Consider the following 25,490-nt stretch of genomic DNA (forward strand, 5'->3'; position numbering starts at 1 on the left):
AATCATTGGAATAATGACAAAGATAACAATATTGTACTATGTTGTTTTGAGGAGGTAAACAATTCTAGCTTTTGGGGTAATAATGGCAAAAGCATTTTAGGCATAAGATTGTGATCAAACCCATCACACCAATACATTTTAGTATATTTTACAGTAATGCTATCTCTATCTTAACAGACATTTCCATACACTTGTATTTGATCATATAATATTAAAAATGCTATATAAAATGCTAGATGGTGTGAAACTACTCAAGTTTACAAACAACTAGAATAATCTTGAAACCACACTAAAAAATGAAACTAGTAAGACCATCTCTAGGTCAAATAATAACTTTATTTATGCTGGACCATTAATACTTTTCACAAGCACTTCAACATATTCTCATTACCATGACTTATCAATTACAAATGATTATGTCAGGGGTGAAAAAGCACTGAGTAGGAATATGTTTTCTAAATAGTTTCTTAAGGTTTAAGAGATCTACAATATTGTATGCTTTTTGGTGAATGGAATACATAATTAACAAGTCTTATTTAGACTTTCCAGCATTTGAATGTCACAAAGATAGTTAATGTTATATGTACATATAAGTATAACTGGCATTGTAGCATGGAAGCTGTGTAAAAGAGCTCCGTCCTTTTCTGGGTTAGTCACAACTATAAAAATGTAACCCATCTAATCCTTGTGCATTGTAGAATGAGCCGGCAGACAAGGAGGCCTCACTTCCTAAAGTATAGAAAGCAGGGACCCAGGATGCCTTTTAGTGGAGAGCTTCAATCACATAGTTATAGACAAGCAAAAATGCACTGAAGTAATGGTAAATACAAGTGTAAAACAAACGCTAGGAATTACCATCACTAAAAATGAAGTGGAGTTTAAGTGATCATATATGTAAAAAAAAAAAGGGTGCTAAACTCACACTGAATGTGCAGTTGCACATCGTTAAACTCAGCGGCTCCGGCAGCCCATGCACATCGGTCTCCTTCAATGAGGTGATGTTAGCACCTCTAAAACAATAGCTGTGCATGTAAACTGACAGTGTTCTGTATGCACACACGGCTATTGGTTTGGAGGTTCAAGCGTCACTTCATTGGTAGAAGAGCGATGTGATGTGGGTGGCAGAAGGTGCTGAGTTTAGCGATGTGCAACAGCATATTCAGGGTGAGTTAAGCACCCTTTTTTTACATATATGATTACTTAAACTCCACTTGATTTTTAGTGATGGTAATTCCTAGCATTTGTTAATCACTCAGATTTATCATCACTTAAAGAAAATGTTGTAGCAAATTACAGCTTGATCTTACTGAATTTTTACGTCCATTTAAAGGTTAATTTGCTAATAGATGCTTGCTTGATTTTTGTCTATTTAGGAAATTGTCTAACATAAGCTATTGTCTAACTTATAAATAAATGTGTCTTTATTCTCCTCACATGCTGCATGCTAATTAATAAATGACAGTTATCTTTAGTTTACTAAGGAGACTGTTATATCTAAGAAAAATAATTGCTAATATGTAACTGTGGAAAGCTCTGACTTTATTAATGGCATGAGTGGAAACTGCACTTGCAAATTAAATTCAATTTAATGTATTATTTTTGTGAGATATATTCTTATGTCAGTTGGTGAATGGATTTTTTTTTTAAGTACTCCATCAAAATTAATAATCTATAATTATTTTAGAGAGTCTTTTCTTTTTTTGCACTGTTTTAGAAATAATTGTTTCTTGTTCTTGGGATTATGGTATGCAGTAAATAATTAACAGACAGGTAGACTACAAGTTATGCGCGTTAGAGGGTATTTAACAAACGCAACAAAAGATCATTATTTTTCCCTCCATAGCGCTGCCATTACAATTTTTCAAACAGCTGGCTTGTGCGTGAGATATGGTTGCATTAAGCTCCATACCACACAAAATACAAGCGCTGTTTTGACGTACTTGTGCACGCTTTACCCATAGGCATCAATGGGGAGAGCGTGTTAGAAAAAAAGCTCTGTAACGCAGCCCCATTGATGTCTATGGAGAAAAAAAGTTTAAACCTAACACCCTAACATAGAAAACAAGTCTAAATATCCCTGATCTGCCGTCCCTGACATCGCCTACACCTACATAATGTTTTTAAACCCCTAATCTGTCACTCCCGACATTGTCACCACTATGTATAATGTATTAACCCCTATTCTGCCACTCCCCAACATCGCCACCATTATAATAAACCTATTAACCCCTAAACCGCAAGCCCCCCACAGCCAAATATACTTAATTAAACTATTAACCCCTAAACTGCAATCCCCCCACAACGAAATATACTAAATTAAACTATTAACCCCTAAAACGCAAGCCCCCACAACGAAATATACTAAATTAAACTATTAACCCCTAAACCACAAGCCCCCCACAACAAACTATACTAAATTAAACTATTAACCCTTTAACCGAAAGCCGCCCACATCACAATAAACTAATTTAAACTAGTAACCCTTAAAACCTAACCCCCCCTAACTTTATATTAAAATTACAATTTCCCTATCTTAAATTAAATTAAAACTTACCTGTCAAATTAAAAAAACTAAGTTTAAACTAGCAAACTAAAATAACTATTAAACTAAAATTAAACTAACTACAAAATCCTAACACTACTATAAAAATCACAAAGTATCTCATTACAAAAATTACAAATACTAAATTACAAAAAATAACAAACACTAAATTATGGAAAATAACAAACAAAATTATCAAAAATAAAAAAAGAATTACACCTAATCTAATAGCCCTATAAAAAGCCCACCCAAAATAAAATAAAACCTAGCCTACAATAAACAACCAACAGCCCTTAAAAGGGCCTTTTGTAGGGCATTGCCCTAAGTTATTAGCTATTCAAATCAGCCAATAGAATTTCTGTAGCTCTCATTCTATTGGCTGATTTGAATTTCAAAAATCAAATCAGCCAATAGGAATGCAAGGGACGCCATTTTGAAAAGGCTCTCTTGCATTGAAGATTCAGTATATGGCGGCGACTGTATGAAGAGGATGCTCATCGTCGGATGTCTTCAGGATGGACCTGCTCTGCGCCGCCAGGATGAAGATAGAAGAAGCCGCCGGGATAAAGATAGAAGACACCGCCTGGATGGATGAAGACCTTGATGCCTGGATCAAGACTTCTCGCTGCCTGGATGTCCGGACTTCAGGAACTGTAAATGGATCTTCGGGGGTTAGTGTTAGGATATTTTAAACTTTTTTGGGTGGTTTTTTTTTTAGTTTAGGGTTTGGGCTTTTCTTAAAAGAGCTGAATGCCCTTTCCAGAGCAAACAAAAGAGCTGAATGCCCTTTTAAGGACAGTTCCCATACAAATTCCCTTTCCAGGGCAATGGGTAGCTTAGGTGTTTGTTAGAGTTAGGTTTATTATTTTGGGGGATCTTTGCAGGTTTTTTTTACAGGTAAAAGAGCTGTTTAACTTAGGGCAATGCCCTACAAAAGACCCTTTTAAGGTCTATTGGTAGATTATTGTAGGCTAGAGTTTTTCTTTATTTTGGGTGGGCTTTTTATTGTTATAGGGATATTAGATTAGGTGTAATTCATTTTTATCTTTGATAATTTTGTTTGTTATTTTTTGTAATTTAGTATTTTTTCCATTTTTGTAATTAGATACTTTGTATTTTTTTTCTTTAATTGGTAGTTAGTTTAATTTTAGTTTAATAGTTATGTTAGTTTAAACTTATTTTTTTAATTTGACAGGTAAGTTTTAATTTAATTTAAGATAGTAAAATTATAATTTTAATATAAAGTTAGGGGGGTGTTAGGTTTAGGGGTTACTAGTTTAAATTAGTTTATTGTGATGTGGGGGGCTTTCGGTTTAGGGGTTAATAGTTTAATTTAGTATATTTTGTTGTGGTTCAGTTTAGGGGTTAATAGGTTTATTATAGTGGTGGCGTTGGCGGGGAGCGGCGGAATAGGGGTTAATAACTTTAGTATAGTGGGGAGATGTGGGCGGACAGCAGATTAGGGGTTAATAATATTTAAATAGTGTTCGCGATGCAGGAGGGCGGTGGTTTAGGGGTTAATAACTTTATTATAGTTGTGGCGATGTCGGGGAGCGGCGGCGCAATGATGGGGAGCGGCGGAATAGGGGTTTATAATTTTTTTTTTCCAAAATAGTTTTTTATTGAGGTTTTGCGATAGAAACAACATACAATGATAGCCTTATAACAGTAAGGACAAGTATTCCATTGTTCAATAAACATAGATATGTGTAAAAGAGAGAGGGAAAAAAACAACAATGAATGATGGTAAATAGGCTTAACAAACCTCTATTTTATATTTAGGATAGCTTAAATGACTGACTAAGTAGTTGGCCCCTCGTGGACCATTTGGACAAGAAAGTGAAAGACATATGATAGTCAGATTGGAAGCTACTTTTGGGATTCATGCAACTGATAGTATTTAGCGGGTAAGCACCGCTTAGGGTTTAGTATAAGTAGGGCGTTGTAGCAACTGATATAATGTAAAAGTTTAAAATTAAGCAAAGAGAAGAATTAGCATATACACGAATAAAAACATATTCTCTCAATGAAAACATGGTTTTAGTTGGGTTAACAATCAAATAATAAAGACAAGCATTCAAATGTTAATTACACACAGAAGTACTGCTAGCTAATTACATAAAATTTATATTCATTATATGAAGAATAACTCTCTCTGGGGTAGTTGGTTACTTGGTATTTGCCTGTAGAATCTATATAATGCTAAATAATTACTTAAGTATATCAATATTGACAAATGTATACTAAGCTTATCTATTGGATATTTTCAAAACTCCCTCGTCAACTTTATAGAATAAGAAGGGGAAAATGTATAATATAGCTAGCCTTCCTATAATGAACATGAATTAGTGCAACTAAGATTGGCATTAATGGTAATACGAAACGAAAAACAAAATCAAAATAATTTTTCTATTGTTAGGGGGGAATATTGTATGTGTAAGTAACTTGTTAAGGAGCTTATAGTGTACGTCATGAGAGGTCTTTAGTAAGCCACAGTGACATGTCTATGTGATATCAATTGTTAGAGATGTATCTGGAGGACATAGAAAAACATGAATTCCATAACCATTTTGAATCTGATAATGGGAGGACTATGAAGTAACTCTAGTAATGGGAATATGTGCACTCCTAGATTAACGTCAGAAGACAAAACAGAATTGATGATACCCACATCTTTTGCATTATGTACAAGAGTATGGTACATGAAGGGAGCACCAAAGTAAACCCCATGACATTATAAGGGAACAAGCTATACAATCCGAAGTTAAAATAATGATTTTGCCCGGTGCTACAGATCATTACACTTTAAACCCCAACGTTATGGATGCAAAATATAAATGACAGGGATCTGCCAAATATTTAACTAACACCTTGACTACGTCTCACAAATCTCAACTGTAAGGGCTGTATAAAATTGTAAACAGGTGACATGCATTAGACCAGATAGGTAGAAGCATTACTTGACAATATTGAGTGCTAAAAATACAAAACACAGTTAGAGAGGCGGAGCTTAGCCATGAATGAAGATGGCCGCATTGTGAGAGAGCTCTGTGCAAGTGCGATCGATCTTCACCCCCCTGCCCTATCTACACTGTGGGGAAACCTACCAACTTATCCTCACTTGACAGCAGAACATGCCCTGAGCTGGAGGAGCTTTTTTTTTAAAAAAAAGAAAATCTCTCACTACACTCTATGAAGTGTGTTCCGTTGCCCTGACTCAGCTACGGAAACAAAGTCACAAAAGACATACCACTCCTTGGCCTCAGATGGATAGGCGTATCATCTGAGCTGAAAACTGTCTTATTCAAGGGTAACACTCACCCGGAACCGTGCAAATGAGCTCTGCTGCATAGAAACAGCTTTGAGCCTGACACACCATTTTTTCTGATGCTACGCAGCAGGGCATAAATGCTCAAAAGACGCTGGCACCTAGAGAGCTGTGCACAAGGAAATTCAAACGATCACCTAAGGTAAAGACACTTGCTGTCAGATAATATGATCCAAAATGCAAGCTAAAGTCAATATGTGAGATAGGGGCAGGTTGCAAACATGAGATACCTATAATTAGACCACATGTGGAGAAGCATATTAAGTACAGATGGGACTTCCCGTCAAGCCTAATAGTCTCCAAGAGTGGGACTACATATACTTATAAAGAACGACAAGATCTTGAAGCCTTCACTAAGCAACTGGGCCTTGAAATCGAAGCACCCCACATTGGACCTTCAACAAAATGCCCACAGCTTAACTATGAATATCAAACAAAGCCTAAAGAGCATTCTTCTAAATGGCACAAGGTTCAATACGAGTCAGGATGATCGTGTAACTTGAACTTCTTTTATCAAGACAGTGGTGAGACTTTTGTCATTTACTTTGGCGATTTGCCCCACTCCTCATTCTGTGAACAATTGACCGGCTATAGATTTTTCATTATGAGGAGATAGCACTGATTGCAATGTATTTTATGTAGTTTAAATGATGTCTTCCCTATACATAATTAGGATTCTTTTACCTTCCCTTATCCCTCCTCATTAGTTGTTCGCTTTAATTTTACAAAAGTATCTCCTGATAGCACCGACTTACCTCAAAACCGTGTTACAGCTCCACACTACATAACTGACACACCATTAGTGCAGCTCCTTGTTATCATAATATTTATTATTTTGCAGTTTGATGTTATGCAAATAGTTCTGTTCGATGTTCCCTCATATATGCTCAATGCACTACCCAACATGGGATTGTCGTATTAATCTTACAATGTTATCAATCTCCCAATTGACATCAATAGGGCAGGGTAGATCGATTACCATGCATCCCTCTCCCTTGACTGGAGATATTTCTCTTGTCGTTTGTTACAACTGTTATGATTTTTTATGTTTTAATGTTATTCTTACTATCATTTGTTGCAATGTTTAAAATGTGGTCAACACCTTTCATAACTCTGTTCTCTAGTATGCAGAGATGCATCAGGTTTATTATCTTGCCCTCTCTCTATTACAACACACTGGAAACACACTTTACCTCTAGTAGACTTCCAACATTATTATCTTCTAATATGTCTAATACTCCACTAGCAATAGCGCAATGCATCCTACACTAACACCTAACTTAACTCTTCTAACAATTAATACTAAAGGTCTAAATAGCCCTAGCAAATCAGTGACCAATATAGCCACCTTTCTTTGCAAGGACACTCAAAAGCCTGCCATTCATGGATTCTGTCAGTGTTTTGATCTGTTCACCATCAACATTGTGTGCAGCAGCAACCACAGCCTCCCAGACACTGTTCAGAGAGGTGTACTGTTTTCCCTCCTTGTAAGTCTCACATTTGATGACGGACCACAGGTTCTCAATGGGGTTCAGATCAGGTGAACAAGGAGGCCATGTCATTAGATTTTCTTCTTTTATACCCTTTCTTGCCAGCCACGCTGTGGAGTACTTGGACGCGTGTGATGGAGCATTGTCCTGCATGAAAATCATGTTTTTCTTGAAGGATGCAGACTTCTTCCTGTACCACTGCTTGAAGAAGGAGTCTTCCAGAAACTGGCAGTAGGACTGGGAGTTGAGCTTGACTCCATCCTCAACCCGAAAAGGCCCCACAAGCTCATCTTTGATGATACCAGCCCAAACCAGTACTCCACCTCCACCTTGCTGGCTTCTGAGTCGGACTGGAACTCTCTGCCCTTTATCAATCCAGCCACGGGCCCATCCATCTGGCCCATCAAGACTCACTCTCATTTCATCAATCCATAAAACCTTAGAAAAATCAGTCTTGAGATATTTCTTGGCCCAGTCTTGACGTTTCAGCTTGTGTGTCTTGTTCAGTGGTGGTCGTCTTTCAGCCTTTCTTACCTTGGCCATGTCTCTGAGTATTGCACACATTGTGCTTTTGGGCACTCCAGTGATGTTGCAGCTCTGAAATATGGCCTAACTGGTGGCAAGTGGCATCTTGGCAACTGCACGCTTGACTTTTCTCAGTTCATGGGCAGTTATTTTGCGCCTTGGTTTTTCCACACGCTTCTTGCGACCCTGTTGACTATTTTGAATGAAACGCTTGATTGTTCGATGATCACGCTTCAGAAGCTTTGCAATTTTAAGAGTGTTGCATCCCTCTGCAAGATATCTCACTATTTTTTACTTTTCTGAGTCTGTCAAGTCCTTCTTTTGACCCATTTTGCCAAAGGAAAGGAAGTTGCCTAATAATTATGCACACCTGATATAGGGTGTTGATGTCATTAGACCACACCCCTTCTCATTACAGAGATGGACATCACCTAATATGCTTAATTGGTAGTAGGCTTTCGAGCCTATACAGCTTGGAGTAAGACAACATGCATAAAGAGGATGATGTGGTCAAAATACTCATTTGCCTAATAATTCTGCACTCCCTGTAGTTATTAACCCCTAATCTGCCCCCCCCCCATGTCGCCACAACGTACCTACAATTATTAACCCCTAATCTGCCGCCCCATCGTTGCTGCTACTATATTAAATTTATTAACCCCTGAACCTAAGTCTAAACCTAAGTCTAACACCCCCCTAACTTAAATATAATTTAAATAAAACAAAATAAAATTACTACAATTCACTAAATTATTCCAATTTAAAACTAAATACTTACCTATAAAATAAACCATAAGCTAGCTACAATATAACTAATAGTTACATTGTATCTAGCTTAGGGTTTATTTTTATTTTACAGGCAACTTTGTATTTATTTTAACTAGGTACAATAGTTATTAAATAGTTATTAACTATTTAATAACTTCCTAGTTAAAATAAAGACACATTTACCTGTAAAATAAATCCTAACCTAAATTACACTGCACTATCATTAAATGAATTACCTAAACTAACTACAATTAAATACAATTAAATGAAATAAACTAAAGTACAAAAAAAAACATACACTAAATTACAGAAAATAAAAAAATAATTACAAGAATTTTAAACTAATTACACGTAATCTAATCCCCCTAATAAAATAAAAAAAGCCCCCCAAAATAATAAAATTTCCTACCCTATACTATTACAAATATCCCTTAAAACGGCCTTTTGCGGTTCATTGCCCCAAAGTAATCAGCTCTTTTACCTGTAAAAAAAAAATACAATACCCCCCCAACATTAAAACCCACCAACCACACACCCAACCCTACTCTAAAACCCACCAAATCCCCCCTTAATAAAACCTAACACTACCCCCTTGAAGATCACCCTACCTTGAGCCATCTTCACCCAGCCAGGCACATGTGGTCCTCCAGAGGGGCAGAAGTCTTCATCGGATCTGGCCAGAAGAGGACCTCCAGACGAGCAGAAGTCTTCATCCAGGCGGCATCTTCTATCTTCATCCATCCGGAGCGGAGCGGGTCCATCTTGAAGCCAGCTGACACGGAGCATCCTCTTCTCCCGATGACTCCCGACGAATGAAGGTTTCTTTAAATGACGTCATCCAAGATGGCGTTCCTTGAATTCCTGATTGGCCTATAGAATGCGAGCTCAATCTTATTGGCTGATTGGATCAGCCAAAAGGATTTTTTCTACCTTAATTCCGATGGCTGATAGAATCCAATCATCGGGAGTCATCAGAAGAAGAGGATGTCGCCGAAGAAAAGTGAGCGGTACAAAGCCCTATCGGGCGAAACGCGTCAGGGGAGAGTGTTGACTCCTTCACACTCGATTTTTGTGTCTTTTTAACTGCCCAGTACCATTTATCTATGTACCGCTAAAATTGTACTCTTTCAATATTTTTTAGTGAGTGACTTGGGTTCATATGGGGATATGGTACTGACTAGTACCCCAGCATTATAATAATACTATTTGCCCTCGACAATGTATCAAGGGACTTGAACTGAATGAATGTCCGAGTGATGAGTTAAGTTTACAAGTTTGTATTAGTGCACCGGGCAGCAAGCACCGGGCTTATCCACTACAAGGCTCTGTAATATAAAACATACAATATAGAAACTGGGTTGTGCCAGATATAATTTTTAACTTTATATATAGCCTATCAATAAGTGGATAGTAGATAATACAAACTCACAGATGATATCCTGCTCAGACTGTGATTAATTTAATCTTAGCTGTATGAGTGTTGCACAGCTGATTGGAATGAACAGTAACCGTGGGGAGCAACTGCAGCTCCAATAATTATAACAGTAAAAACTCACAGCCTGGGTTGTGCCAGACTTAGCCATATTTATATACTGAACTGTGTGAGATGATATGCAGTGGTGTGTGCCTGAAGAAATACTATGATTAATGAATAATGGTAAACTTATATTTGCCAACTGGGTTATTATTATCCAGATCGATCCACTAAAAAGGCTCTTTAATTTACAAATACCTAACTTACTCAGCCTGGGTTGTGCCAGACTTAGCTATATCAGATATATATAGCCTTTCACACATAGTGGATGCCGGAATAATAGCACTTAAGCTCATTGTGATTATCCTGACAGGATTACTAACTCTGACACCTAACAGACATAGCTAGGCAGAATAATTATTCATATGACCTGGTAATAGCTGCGGGCTATCACCACAGTGTACCGAAGTTAGAATATGGACTGAATAGCAGCCTGGTGTGTCTGATCCAGTGATACCGTGATTAGAATACTGGAGCAGAGGGAGTAGCAGACGATTACTCGATATAATGATAATCACTCTGACACTGAGGACCATTTTCCTTGTCTCTATATTTGACATGGAAAAATTATAATTCAGTAATATAATTCAGTAATCCAGCGATAAAGGAATACCAAATAGAGGGGGCACGTTTCACCCAATCTCTGATTATATGTACCCAACTCACACTTGTAATTACTATCTGTTTTAGTTATATTGCAACAGTGTTTAGCGGACTTTATTTTGTTACTTTTTGGATCACTCATGACTGTGAATACATACAGGCCTAATCCCAATAATTGGTGATCCAATAAATGTTGATACTACTAGTATCTGGTACTGGAGTGTATTTTAATTGTGTGTGTACTTTAACCAACAATTTGGTTTTTTTAATGGTTATAATAAAAGTTATTTTTATAAAATCCTGGTGGGACCACCCGCCCTTAAGTTTAGGGCCCAGAGTGCTATAAGTGCATACTTTTGGAATCTTGGTATCCTATATATCATTTTTCCATTCGGTTGGATTAATTTTGTGCACAAGCACCATTTCCTCTATACAGTCATACAGTTACTATACATTAAACAGGAGAATACATAGATAAATAATTAAAGAGGAAAAGCCCGAGGAGTGCCACTATTCAATTGTGTGTGTTAAAAGTGAGCGGTACACCTGTACCTGCCAGACTCGTAATACCAGCGGGCGTTAAAAAGCAGCATTGGGACTTTCAACGCGGCTTTTTAAGGCTAACGCAAGACTCATAATCTAGACGATTGTATTTGCATTTGAAATGTACTTCAGATTGTTTATGTACTTAAACTGTCAATTAAATAAAGTCTGTACAATCCTCAATAAAAAACAAAATTTATGCTTACCTGATAAATGTATTTCTCTTGTGGTGTATCCAGTCCACGGATTCATCCATTACTTGCGGGATATTCTCCTTCCCAACAGGAAGCTGCAAGAGGATCACCCACAGCAGAGCTGTCTATATAGCTCCTCCCCTAACTGCCACTCCCAGTCATTCGACTGAAGAAAAGCAAGAGAAAGGATAAACTATAGGGTGCAGTGGTGACTGTAGTTTAAAAACAAAAAAACACCTGCCTTAAAATGACAGGGCGGGCCGTGAACTGGATACACCACAAGAGAAATAAATTTATCAGGTAAGCATAAATTTTGTTTTCTCTTGTAAGGTGTATCCAGTCCACGGATTCATCCATTACTTGTGGGATACCAACACCAAAGCTATAGGACACAGATGAAGGGAGGGACAAGGCAGACGCTTAAACAGAATGCACCACTGCCTGTAAGACTTTTCTCCCAAAAATAGCCTCCGAAGAAGCAAAAGTATCAAATTTGTAGAATTTAGAAAAAGTATGAAGCGAAGACCCAAGTCGCCGCCTTACAAATCTGTTCAACAGAAGCCTCATTTTTAAAAGCCCATGTGGAAGCCACCGCTCTAGTGGAATGAGCTGTAATTATTTCAGGAGGCTGCTGGCCAGCAGTCTCATAAGCTAAGCGGATTATACTTCTTAACCAAAAAGAAAGAGAAGTTGCTGAAGCCTTTTGGCCTCTCCTCTGTCCAGAGTAGACTACAAACAATGCAGATGTTTGACGAAAATCCTTAGTAGCTTGTAAATAAAACTTTAAAGCATGAACCACGTCAAGATTGTGTAATAGATGTTCCTTCTTTGAAGAAGGATTAGGACACAGTGACGGAACAACAATCTCCTGATTGATATTCTTATTAGATACCACCTTAGGAAGATAGGAAGAAACCCAGGTTTGGTACGCAAAACTACCTTATCTGCATGGAAGATCAGATAAGGGGAATCACACTGTAAGGCAGATAACTCTGAAACTCTTCGAGCCGAAGAGATAGCTACCAAAAACAGAATTTTTCCAAGATAAAAGCTTGATATCTATGGAATGCAGAGGTTCAAATGGAACCCCTTGAAGAACTTTAAGAACTAAATTTAAACTTCATGGCAAAGCAACAGGTTTAAAACACAGGCTTGATTCTAACTAAAGCCTGACAAAACGCCTGAACCGTCTGGAACATCCACCAGATGCTTGTGCAAAAGATAGACAAATCATAAATCTGTCCCTTTAAGGAACTAGCTGACAATCCCTTCTCCAATCCTTCTTGGAGAAAAGATAATATCCTAGGAATCCTGACTTTACTCCATGAGTAACCCTTGGATTCACACCAATGAGATATATTTACACCATATCTTATGATAGATTTTCCTGGTTGACAGGCTTTTGAGCCTGAATTAAGGTATCAATGACCGACTCGGAGAAACCACGTTTTGATAAAATCAAGCGTTTCAATCTCCAAGCAGTCAGACGCAGAGAAATTAGAATTGGATGGTTGAAAGGACCCTGAAGTAGAAGGTCCTGCCTCAGCGGCAGAGTCCATGGTGGAAGGGATGACATGTCCACCAGATCTGCATACCAAGTCCTGCATGGCCACGCAGGTGCTATCAAAATCACCGAAGCTCTCTCCTGCTTGATCTTGGCAATCAGACGAGGGAGCAGAGGAAATGGTGGAAACACATAAGCCAGGTTGAAGGACCAAGGCGCTGCTAGAGCATCTATCAGCACTGCCTTGGGATCCCTGGACCTGGATCCGTAACAAGGAAGCTTGGCGTTCTGACGAAACGCCATGAGATCCAGTTCTGGTTTGCCCCAAAGTTGAATCAACTGTGCAAATACCTCCGGATGGAGTTCCCACTTCCCCCAGATGAAAAATCTGCCATCTTAGAAAATCCGCCTCCCAGTTCTCTACTCCTGGGATATGGATAGCTGATAGATGGCAAGAGTGAACCTCTGCCCATAGAATTATTTTTGAAACCTCCAACATTGCTAGGGAACTTCTTGTTCCCCCTTGATGGTTGATGTAGGCTAAAGTCATGATATTGTCTGACTGAAATCTGATGAACCTGACCGCAGCAAGGCCAAGCCTGAAGAGCATTGAATATCGCTCTTAGTTCCAGAATGTTTATCAGAAGGAGTGCCTCCTCCTGAGTCCACGAGCCCTGAGCCTTCAGGGAGTTCCAGACTGCACCCCAGCCCAGAAGGCTGGCATCTGTCATTACTATTGTCCAATCTGGCCTGTGGAAGGTCATTCCCTTGGACAGATGGACCCGAGATAGCCACCAGAGAAGAGAATCCCTGGTCTCTTGATCCAGATTTAGTAGAGGGGACAAATCTGTGTAATCTCCATTCCACTGACTGAGCATGCAAAGTTGCAGCGGTCTGAGATGTAGGCGGGCAAACGGCACTATGTCCATTGCCGCTACCATTAAGCCGATTACTTCCATACACTGAACCACTGAAGGTCGAGAAGTAGAATAAAGTACACGGCAGGAATTTAGAAGTTTTGACAACCTAGCCTCTGTCAGGTAAATCTTAATTTCTACAGAATCTATCAGAGTTCCTAGGAAGGAAACTCTTGTGAGAGGGGATAGAGAACTCTTTTCTTCGTTCACTTTCCACCCATGAGACCTCAGGAATGCCAGAACAATGTCTGTATGGGACCTGGCGATTTGAAAATTTGACGCCTGTATTTGAATGTCATCTAGGTAAGGGTCTACTGCTATACCCCACGGCCTTAGGACCGCTAGGAGTGACCCTAGAACCCTCATAAAGATTCCTGGTGATGTAGCTAACCCAAAGGGAAGAGCCACAAATTGGTAATGCCTGTCTAGGAAGGCGAACCTGAGAAACTGGTGATGATCTCTGTGTATCGGAATGTGAAGATAAGCATCCTTTAAGTCCACGGTAGTCATATATTGACCCTCCTGGATCATAGGTAGGATGGTTCGAATAGTCTCCATCTTGAACGATGGAACCCTGAGAAATTTGTTTAGGATCTTGAGATCTAAGATTGGTCTGAAGGTTCCCTCTTTCTTTTGAACTACAAACAGATTTGAATAAAAGCCTTGCCCCTGTTCCTCCTTTGGAACTGGATGGATCACTCCCATAACTAGGAGGTCTTAAGCACAATGTAAGAATGCCTCTCTCTTTATCTGGTTTGCAGATAATTGTGAGAGATGAAATCTCCCTTTTGGGAAAGAAGCTTTGAAGTCCAGAAGATATCCCTGGGACACAATTTCCAATACCCAGGGATCCTGGACATCTCTTGCCAAAGCCTGGGCGAAGAGAGAAAGTCTGCCCCCTACTAGATCCGTTTCCCAGATCAAGGGCTGATCTTTCATGCTGTCTTAGGGGCAGCAGCATGATTTTTGGCCTGCTTTCCTTTGTTCTAAGCCTGGTGGTTAGGTCTCCAGACCGGCTTGGACTGGGCAAAATTTCCCTCTTGTTTTTTATTAGAGGAAGTTGAAGCTGCGCCACTCTTGAAGTTTCGAAAGGAATGAAAATTAGTCTGTTTGGTCCTAAATTTGTTGGACTTATCCTGAGGAAGGGCGTGACCTTTTCCTCCAGTAATATAAAAAATGATCTCCTTCAGTCCAGGCCGGAATAGGGTCTGCCCCTTGAAGGGAATGTTGAGAAGCTTAGACTTTGAAGTAACGTCAGCTGACCAGGATTTAAGCCATAGCGCCCTACGCACCTGAATAGCAAAACCTGAGTTCTTAGCCGTTAGCTTGGATAAATGAACAACGGCGTCAGAAACAAATGAATTGGCTAGCTTAAGAGCTTTAAGCTTGTCAAGGATATCATCCAACGGGGTTTATACCTGTAGATCCTCTTCTAGAGACTCAAACCAGAAAGCCGCAGCAGCAGTGACTGGGGCAATGCATGCAAGAGGCTGGAGAATAAAACCTTGTAGAATAAAAATGTTCTTAAGGTAACCCTCTAATTTTTTGTCCATTGGATCTAGAAAAGCACAACTGTCCTCGACCGGGAGAGTTGTATGCTTCGCTAGGGTAGAGACTGCTCCCTCCACCTTAGGGACCGTCTGCCACAAGTCCCGTGTAGCGGCATCTATAGGAAACATCTTTTTAAAAAACAGGAGGGGGAGAGAACGGTACACCTGGTCTATCCCATTCCTTAGTAATAATTTCTGAAAACCTCTTAGGGATTGGACAAACATCAGTGTAAACAGGCACTGCATAGTATTTATCCAACTTACCACAATTTCTCTAGGACTACAATGGCGTCACAGTCATCCAGAGTTGCTAAAACCTCCCTGAGCAACACGCGGAGGTGTTCAAGTTTAAATTTAAATGTAGACATATCAGAATCAGGTTGAAGTGTCTTCCCTGAATCAGAAAAATCACCCACAGATAGAAGCTCTCCTGCTTCGGCTTCTGCGCATTGTGAGGGTATATCAGACATAGCTACTAAAGCGTCAGAGAGCTCTGTATTTGTTCTAGCCCCAGAGCTGTCTCGCTTTCCTTGTAACCCTGGCAGTTTGGACAATACCTCTGTAAGGGGTATGATTCATAACTGCCACCATGTCTTGTAAAGTATATGCAATGGGCGCGCTAGATGTACTTATGGGCGCGCTAGATGTACTTGGCGCCCCTTGAGCGGGAGTTAAAGGCTCTAACACGTGTGGAGAGTTAGTCAGCATAACTTCCCCCTTGTCAATTTCCTCTGGTGATAAATCTTTTAAAGCCAGAATATGGTCTTTATAACTTATAGTAAGATCAGTGCATTTGGTAAACATTCTAAGAGGGGGTTCCACAATGGCTTCTAAACATAATGAACAAGGAGTTTCCTCTATGTCAGACATGTTTAACAGACTAGTAATGAGACCAGCAAGTTTTGAAAACACTTTAATTAATGTGAAAAAGCAGAATATAAAAAACGGTACTGTGCCTTTAAGGGGAAAAAAACAAACACAGAAACTGCAAAACAAGTGAAAAAAGCAGTTAACTCTATGAATTTTTTTACAGTGTATATAATAGACTAAAATAGCATTTGCACCCACTTGCAAATGGATGATTAACCCCTCAGGTTCAAAAACAAAGCAAAAAAAACGGTATAAAAACGTTTATAACAGTCACAAGCAAACTGCCACAGCTCTACTGTGGCTCCTACCTTCCCATAAAACGACTTTTGTAGGCACAAAAACCCTTTACAGAGGTCCAATATAACAGGGGACTCCTTCAGGGAAGCTGGATGTCTCAGAATGTAAAAAACAACTGCGCAATTAGAGTGCGAAAATAGGCCCCCTCCCCACCATGCACTCAAAGTCAGAGGGCCTTAAAAACTATTCCTAGAGGTAAAATAACAGCCATGTGGAAACCCTAGGCCCCAAATAAAGATTTATCACCTCAGTAAAAAACGTTCCTTTATATATATAACGTTTTACATACTAAGACATAATAGAAAGTAATATGAAAATTACCCTTTACTGCAAGCATGATGCCACTTGTTATTAAATCATTGCAATCAGGCTTACCTTAACTATATCAGGCACTGTCAGCATTTTCTAGTTTTTATCATCCAGTAGCAAAAAATATACTGAGCATACCTCAGGGCAGTTAATTCTGCAGGCTGTTCTCCCAGCTGAAGTTTCCCCATACTCTTCAGTTATGTGTAAGAACAGCAGTGGACCTTAGTTACAACCTGCTAAGATCATCAAAAACCGCAGGCAAATTCTTCTTCTAATTTCTGCCTGAGGTAAAAAAACAGTACAACGCCGGCACCGTTTAAAAATAACAAACTTTTGCTTGAAGATAAACTACACTAATTCACCACATCTCTCTAGCTACTTCCCTTGTCGAGAGCTGCAAGAGAATGACTGGAGGTGGCAGTTAGGGGAGGAGCTATATAGACAGCCTGCTGTGGGTGATCCTCTTGCAGCTTCCTGTTGGGAAGGAGAATATCCCACAAGTAATGGATGACTCCGTGGACTGGATACACCTTACAAGAGAAATATAAATACGTGCAACACACAATATAATCTCAGATTATAAATTACATTTAAGGTATTTAGAATTAATGGGCTGTGTGGATCTACCATATGGCACTTACTATTATATAACTATATGTTAATATCATTGCACAACATGTTCCTAACTCCAATTGTTAACCATAGCAACCTTACAAGTATAGAATACATTTTTTTTTTTTTGGAAGAGTATTTTCTAAGCGCAGGTAATACTAGCACATTTATGCATGGCTTATATCAACTTAGATATATACTTTTTTTTTTTTTGTTTGTTTTTTTCCCTAAGGTAGTCATTGAGTTTTGAACAGACTAATACTCATTAAAACATTCACTTTCATCTGACATCTGTTTCAGACTTTATTATACCTATCCCTGTAATTCTTCTTGACACTATTAGTAGTAGACATGGAATATGAAAACAATAAGCCTTCTACAGAAGGGTTTAACATGTATCGAGTAGTAAAAAAGTGACAATCTTTAAATTGAGGTACCAAAAAATTGTATCATGTTTTGGTACATTTATAAATAGTGTATTTGTCACTTATCACTAATCAGTTTTGGTCTTTTCATGGCTTACAGGAACGCCCAAACTCTTCCTATTGCTTTTTTTGTGGTTTGTACATCCTCATGGTAGAACTGATCTCTGACCGCCTAACCCCTCTCCGGCTGGCCAGACTCCTGGAACTGCCGGTCGGCCGCAAGCTGATCCCTTACAGCATAAATCCTTCATGGTTGGCCAGGCACCTGGAACTGCCTTCCGTCCGCACCGCAACAGATACCTTCTAAACTTTACCCCAGGTCACTCCAGTGGCCGCTTGCCCCAGAGCTCCGCACTTTTGGGGGTTGGTAGCCCCTAGGGAGGACCAGAGGTGGGGTGATTGCCGGAAGGGAACTCCCTTGGGAACCAGGGGTTTTGGACACCCCCACCTCCATATCTTTCCCAGGCTATATCTCTGGTCCCCAGTAATGAATTATGCTGCTTTTGGGGCTGTGACATCTGGGGACCGAGAGCTTTCCAATGAAATCCTGCAAGTGCTCCCCCGGGATCATCCCGAAACTGCAACCTAGGTACTGTGGGTGCTCTATGGGACTGTGGCACCTATGGAGGCACCGGACTGTCTGGAGGGGCGGGAATGGCAGGTGATCTAGGGGTCAGATAAGACCCTTTTGTGTGTATATAAGCAGAGTGTATTTCACAATAAAGCAGTTCTTGTTTCAACTTAATACTGGTCTTGTCTGGTTATTTGGGTGGGCTCTGGCTATAATCACTTTTCAGCTATACAGCTGCAGGCTCCAGGGAGGAAGCAGGACCCTTTGGCGGAGCTACCCAGTCGGAGTAGCTGGTATCAGTCACATTGGCTGGCAGCGGTGGGATTTGCTTCTTCCACACGGTTTCCTGCTGACAGAAGAGAAGCACCACAGTAGCCTGCAACTACTGGAAGCCGAGTTCCTATGGAGAGTACAAGAGGTGCTGGCCCAAGCTGGACGGTCCTGGTTTTGAACAGGATGAGCCTGAGCTGGAGGAAACATTATCTGCCAGCAACTATGGAGGGGAGGTACTTCAACAAGAACAGGACTGTTATGGAAAGGTCCTCCCCCACTGCTGATGAGAGGCTTCTGGTTCCAGCTAGAAGATGAGAGAGGCAGTAATTTTCATCAAAATGTTCTTTTTATTTTTAAATACATATGTATGTATGTTGTATGTATGTATGTAAGTATATATATAAATATATATATATATATATATATACAGTTGTATGCAAAAGTTTTACGGCACCCCTGACAATTTCCATGATTTTCATTTATAAATGATAGGTTGTTTGGATCAGCAATTTCATTTTGATCTATCAAATATACTGAAGGACACAGTAATATTTCAGTAGTGAAATTAGGTTTATTGGATTAACAGAAAATGTGCAATATACATCCAAATGAAATTAGACAGGTGCATAAATTTGGGCACACCCCAACCAGAAATATTGCATCAATATTTAGTAGAGCCTCCATTTAGCAGAATATAGCCTGTAATGAGTGTCTGGATTCTGGATGAAGGTATTCTGGGCCATTCCTCCATGCAAAACATCTCCAGTTCAGTTAGGGTTTGATGGATGCCGAGCATGGACAGCCTGCTTTACAATCACCCCACAGATTTTCAATGATATTCAGGTCTGGGGACTGGGATGAACCATTCCAAAACATTGTACTTGTTCCTCTGCATAAATGCCAGAGTAGGTTTTGAGCAATGTTTTGGGTCGTTGTTTTGTTGAAATATCCAGCCCCGGCATAACTTCAACTTTGTGACTGATTCCTCAACATTATTCTCAAGTTATCTGCTGATATTGAGTGGAATCATGCGATCCTCAACTTTAACAAGGTTTCCAGTACCAGCACTGGCCACGCAGCACCACAGCATGATGGAATATCCACCAAATTTTACTAAGGGTAGCAAGTGTTTGTCTTGGAATGCTGTGTTCTTTTGCCGCCATGCATAACGCCCCTTGTTATGAAAAAAATAACTCAATCTTTGTTTCATCAGTCCACAGCACTTTCTTCCAAAAAAGAAGCTGGCTTGTTCAAATGTGCGTTGCATACCTCAAGCGACTCTGTTTGTGGCGTTGTGTGCAGAAAAGGCCTCTCTTCTGCATCACTCTCCCATACATTTTCTCCTTGTGCAAAGTGCACTGAATTGTTGAACCATGACACAGTGACACCATCTGCAGCAAGATGATGTTGTAGGTCTTTGGAGGTGGTCTGTGGGCTGTTTTTGACCATTCTCACCATCCTTTGCCTTTGCCTCTCCCGATATTTTACATGGCCTGCCACTTCTGGCCTTAAAAAGAAACTGTGCTGTGGTTTTCCATTTCCTCACTATGCTTAAATATCTGCAATAGCTTTTGTAGCCTTCCCATATGTTGAACAATCTTTGTTTTAAGGTCCTTTGAGAGTTGTTTTGATGCCCCCATGTTGCCACTCTTCAGAGAAGAGTCAAAGAGAACAACAGCTTGCAATTGGTTACCTTAAATACCTTTTTCTCATGATTGGATTGCACCTGTCTAAGTTCAAGGCTTAAGGGGCTCACCAAACCAAATGTGTGTTCCAATTAATCTTCTTAGGGGTGCAAAATAGAATATTTCGGCGCACATTAAACTTTTACATTATCAAAAACATTTTAAATATTGCAAACATCACCTATACTTATATATTAAAATTGGGATCTTAGTTACACAATATGGCCATATTTTGCTTAAGCCAGTTACCAACTTACAAGGTGTCCCAATGTTGACTGGTCTCTAACACTGCAAAGTGCTGCCCTTTTGGGATTAAACATTATTACTTTAACTCTGCATATAGAATGAGCTCTCTAGCTTGTTACATACTTACAATGTACTATAATGAGAACACAATGAGTACTGAGTACAGTATTTTGGTTTTGTTGGCTGCCCCTCTAAGAAGAAATAATTAATAAAAGGTGTGCAAAACCATATGGATTTGTATTTAAAGAAAGACTAACCATCTTCTTGGTCTAAAGGCACTCAGGTGTTCTCATTATAGTACATTGTAAGTGTTGCATAAAGCCAGAGAGGCTCATTCTAATATGCATAGCTAAAGCAGGAATGTTAGACCAATCAACATTGGGCAGACCTTGTAAGTTATTGACTGGCTTTAAGCAAAATATGGCCTTATTGTGTAGTTTAAGATCACAATTTTAATATATAATATTGGTAATTTATTGCGATTATTTAAAATGTTTTGATAATGTAAAAGTTAATGTGTGGCCAATATTATATTTTGTTTGTGTATATATATGTATAGTATATATATATATATATATAGTATATATAATATATATATATATTATATATATATTATTTATATTATATATATAATATATATATATATATATATATATATATATATAAATGTAGAAAAGAAGCACTCCACTGAACTTACTCCAACAGTGACAAAAGTTTAATGGAATATAGTGACGTTTCTGTACAGCAACAGTCCCTTCCTCTGACCAATTAACAATGTGTGCAAAACAGCCTTTAAATAGGCTCCAGATAAACCCTCCCCACATGATTGACCAATCACGGCCAAAAGTTCAACACACCCCCTCATAGTGACCAATAGCAATCCACAATAGATAGCAAAATACTCGTATAGTGATAATGTGTATAACAAACATACTAAAGTAAAGTTAAAATAGGACCCTGAATCGTCAATACAAAGGGCACTCATTTCTGTCACCCAGAAAGTAATAAAACGTTATGAGATTAAGCATTTTCTAACTTGCACTACTCAATTTGTAGTATACCTCTTGAATTGCCCCTGTGGTTAAATTTTACATAGGCAAAACAACAGACGACGCGAGAATCAGGATGGCCAACCATAGGTCAAGCATCCATTTGGCCATAAGAAATGGAAAGGCAGACCAGCCGGTGGCAAGACATTTCTTGGAGGCAGGACACTCAGTCAATGATCTAAGATTCAGATTGATCGACCATGTGCAATCCAAGAAGGGGAGAGATAGAGGAAACATGCTGTTACGCAAAGAAGCAAGATGGATATATGGAACTTGGGACCTTGCACCCTAGGGTCTGAACACCCATACAGGATGGCAATGGTTTTCTATGTTAACCTTTGGGGTGTCATGGTCCATGAGTTGGGTGCTTATTGCCCTACCTTACGTGAGAGTCTATGATCCTTTCCCCCCCTATGGGGGTCTTTCTCCTCCCTTTCTGATACACTCTCCCCTTGTTTTTATTACTTTATTACTTTATTACTTTATTTTTACTTTATTATGAGAAATGGGAGATATGTGGAGATATATATGTTCTCATTTTTTCTAATTTTTTCCTTGTTTCTTCTTTCTCTTTTTAATTTTTTTTTTTTCTTTGTCTTCCTCCTTCTCTTTTCTTTTTTTTCTTTTTTCCTTTTTTCTCCCTTTTTTTCTTCTTCTCGTTTTCTGTTCTTATCTTTCTCCTTTTTTCCCTCCCCTTTCTCCCGTCCTTTTTTCTCTTCTTTTTTCTCTTCTTTTTTTCCCCTTTGTCTTTCTTCTTCTTTCCTCTTCTTTCTTTGAGAGTACATTATCCATTGGTTGGGAATGACCTAGTGGGTAATGTTATGGCAACTGTATGGAGACCTTATTGTAATTTTAATGCATTCTTTGAGCCACACTGTTGGGTATTATACAATATAATGTTTAGTAGCAGACTATCTCTGTCCTACTCGAGGGGTCCTCCTTATATCTGATGTTACACAAATACATTGGTTGAGGTCAGTTCTATTTGTGCAAAATATTGTTTTTTATCAAATTTTTCATTCACTCATCACTGTATTTTTATGTTGATTGGTACCCTGTGTTGTCGATCTGGGGCTTTTCTCACTCCATATTTGGTTCAGTGGAATGGCAGGGATTGACTGATATTTCTCCCCTAAGTTTGGTAATATGTTCTTTGTGACCTTTATCTTAATATCACTGGATATTCTTGGTGATCATGCTTTATCACAGAATCATTTTGTGTTTGCGTTAATATGGATTTAACTCTTAATTACACACATGTGATATTTGGGGTGTTTGCTACTGCTATTATAGCAGTTATTTGGGACAAGATTAGTTATGTAAATTCTGAATGATAGTTACTGTTGATTTTTTCTTCACATTCTTCTTATGCCCTTTGTTATATTATAACGGTTTTACTCTAAATTTGATATTTTTTTATTTAATTTACACTAATTAACAGGAGTACAACTTGTAATCTACTTTGAGGATATATTTAGAATTCATTAAGATAATGTCCTGGGTATGTTTTTTGTTTTTGTTTTTTTTCTAGCATAGACTGCTCATTTAGAAGTTATTCTTTTATTTGGTCTGTATGAGTAGGTGCTAATGCCACATTTACGGTTTGTTTACTTTTTGAGCCGAACACGCCTACTACTGGTGAGCAACCTATGAAATAATGACACTGATACGCCTCTTACATCTTGGGTCTCGTATTGGCTACAATATCGCCATTAGGCTTATTTAACTGGTAGGCTTATATCGAAGTTAAGCTGGCTGTGGGGGTGGTCTATTACGCCCATTTGGGCACAGATAGCCTATCAAATCATTGCAGTACCTTTGACACGCCTAGATGTGGGCAGGCTTCTCCCTTCTAGGCTTCTTGATTGGTTGAACATCGCCACTTTGTTTACTTTAGCGATGTGCACTAATGCCTCACAAGTTGATTGTTTGCTGCACGAGATTTGTAAGTTAATCGCAATAGATTCTCTATGGTATCTATTTGGGTCACTGTAGTATATTAGGTTTGACATCTTTGCCGACTACGGTGGGGACTGGACTATTGAATTTGGGATTGTGCTTTGAGTACAGGTCAAGATGATTTGTCTGTGAGGCGCTCGGAGTGAGTGTCTTGGTGGTGTCTCATTTTTCATTCTCTGCGGTTTGGTTTTGTGATCTCTTTGGGCGTCCCTAGTGACAAAGGGCGTGAGCTACGGTTACTCTGGGATGACGTGTTGAGCTATGAGTGTTAGGTAGTTGCTGATTGGTGGAATTTCGATCACCAATTTGTTGGTTCATCACTCTTAAGCTATTTAAATGTTTTACCTGCCTATCTTTGCACCCGGTTGGAGTTTGATTGGCCCCATTTGTATTGACGATTCAGGGTCCTATTTTAACTTTACTTTAAGTATGTTTGTTATAACACATTATCACTATACGAGTATTTTGCTATCTATTGTGGATTGCTATTGGGTCACTATGAGGGGTGTGTTGAACTTTTGGCGCGTGATTGGTCAATCATGTGGGGAGGGTTATCTGGAGCCTATTTAAAGGCTGTTTTCACACATTGTTAATTGGTCAGAGAAGAGAGGACTGTTGCTGTCCCGAAATGTCACTATATTCTATTAAACTTTTGTCACTGTTGGAGTAAGTTCAGTGAGTGCTTTCTTTTCTACATTTCTGCAATTACCTTCATAGCACCCTGACAAGTTGCAAGATTTGGGTGAGAGTGCATTTTAACCAATTCTCTGAGTATATATATATAAATAAATAAATAAACATAACAAGAGTATTGCTTCAGACTTGAAAAAGGAAGGCATTCTACCGAAAGCTTGTCAAGTTTATAATGTATAGCTAGTACAATAAAAAAGTTTCATTGCTCTATGCAATACTCTTTTTATTTTGATATCTAAATCTCTGGACTAACACGGCTACTCCAATCAACGTGTGTGTGTGTGTGTGTGTGTATATATATATATATAATATATATATATATATATATATATATATATATATTTATACTGTATATATATAATAAAGATCTTGGGAGTTGAAATTAATCCTATTTATCAGGGCAGAAATCCTATCCAGCCACATGACCAATTAAGAAAAACATTTGGTTTCTTAAAGGTGTAAGTGGAAACTCAACCGTCATTGTTTCATTAAATGAAAATCATTTTAATAATACAAGTGCATTCAAAAATACATGATGAGAAAAATATATGTGTTTTTTAGAATATATACTAAGAACCAAAGTCCTTAATGATCACACTATCTAAAGGTTACTTAATTGGATACCCTGTTTGAAAATTGTGACTCTGAGATTAGGGAACTCCCCAAAAGATATATATATATATATATATAATATTATATATATATATATATATAATATATATATATATATTATAAATACCGTCCCCTGTTACCGTGTTACCCTCCCTGAGGGACAACTGCCTGGGTTGCAGAAAATGAATTAAATACTCCTTGCAAATAAATGCACTCACAGGTCTTTCTTAGGGTGAAAAAAACAAAGCTTTCTTTAATGAAACGTTTCAGGGATTTCCTCCCCTTTCATCAGCATAACCGTGGTTATGCTGATGAATGGGAGGGAATCCCTGAAATACGTTTCATTAAAGAAAGCTTTGTTTTTTCACCCTAAGAAAGACCTGTGAGTGCA

Source organism: Bombina bombina, chromosome 1 (assembly GCF_027579735.1).
Source record: "Bombina bombina isolate aBomBom1 chromosome 1, aBomBom1.pri, whole genome shotgun sequence".
In the NCBI taxonomy this organism is placed as follows: Eukaryota; Metazoa; Chordata; class Amphibia; order Anura; family Bombinatoridae; genus Bombina; species Bombina bombina.